Raw genomic sequence first — 1,263 nt, forward strand, 5'->3', positions numbered from 1 at the left:
ATTTTGAGCGGCACATGACCGCACACAATGTGAAACCCTACGAATGTCAGGAGTGTAGCAAAGCCTTCAAGTATCACGCAGACCTGCGAGTACATATGAGGACACACACTGGGGAGAGACCCTATGAATGTGAGGAATGTGGGAAAACTTTCCAGAAGGATGGACACTTTAAACGTCACATGAGCACACACAATGTAGTGAATACCTACGAATGTCAGGAGTGTGGCAAAGTCTTCAAGTATCACCCATACCTGCGAGTACATATGAGGATACACACTGGAGAGAGACCCTATGAATGTGAGGAATGTGGGAAATCTTTCCGGAAGTATGACCATTTAAAATGTCACATGACTACACACAGTACCGTGAAACCCTATGAATGTCAGCAGTGTGGCCGATACTTCCGGCATCACAAAGCCCTGGGAGTGCACATGCGGACACACACTGGCGAGAGACCCTATGAATGTCAGCAGTGTGGGAAAACCTTTAGATATGTTGAAAGTCTGCGAGAACATGTGACAATACACACGGGGGAGAGACCCCATAAATGTCAGGAGTGTGGGGAGGCCTTCAGGTATAAGTCATGCCTGCGAGAACATGTGAGGAAACACACGGGGGAGAGACCCCATAAATGTCAGGAGTGTGGGGAGGCCTTCAGGTATAAGTCATGCCTGCGAGAACATGTGAGGAAACACACGGGGGAGAGACCCTATAAATGTCAAGAGTGTGGGGAGGCCTTCATTCGACACCACACCCTCGTACGCCATACTGCGAGGAGACACTCGGGAAGGACACTTGGAATGTAAGGAGTGTGGGGCAACTTTCAGGAAGCATCGCCCTTTTCAACGTCACATGGCCACACACAATGTAGCAGAACCCTATGAATGCGAGGCGTGTGGCAAAGCCTTCAGGCATCACAGAGACCTGCGATCACATGGGCGGACACACACGGGGGGAAAACCCTGAATATGCCAGCCCTGTGGGAAAGCCTTCACGTCTCCTTCCCACCTGGGAGTCCATTTGAGGACACACGCTGGCGAGTGACCTTTGGAGTGTAAGGAGTGCGGGAAAGCTCTCAGCTGCAAAATTTTCAAAGCCATTTGAAAACACAGCACAATTAAACCCTATGAAGGTAAGAGGTGTGGGAAGGCGTACAAGGTCTCCTCATCTCTTCGAGTGCAAATGAGGAAGCGCCCTGGGGAGAGACCTTGACACGTCACCGCTCCCTTCTAGAGCACGTGAGGCTGCACAGTGGACGGGAAG

General features: G+C 50.8%; 1 protein-coding gene across 1 annotated transcript in view; it reads left to right on the forward strand.

The window, feature by feature from the left end:
- Positions 1-1,263, forward strand: part of LOC115274639 (zinc finger protein 669-like) — a 160,743-nt gene that overhangs the window by 134,749 nt on the left and 24,731 nt on the right. The window lies entirely within an intron of this gene.

This window comes from Suricata suricatta, chromosome 12 (assembly GCF_006229205.1).
Source record: "Suricata suricatta isolate VVHF042 chromosome 12, meerkat_22Aug2017_6uvM2_HiC, whole genome shotgun sequence".
In the NCBI taxonomy this organism is placed as follows: domain Eukaryota; kingdom Metazoa; phylum Chordata; class Mammalia; order Carnivora; family Herpestidae; genus Suricata; species Suricata suricatta.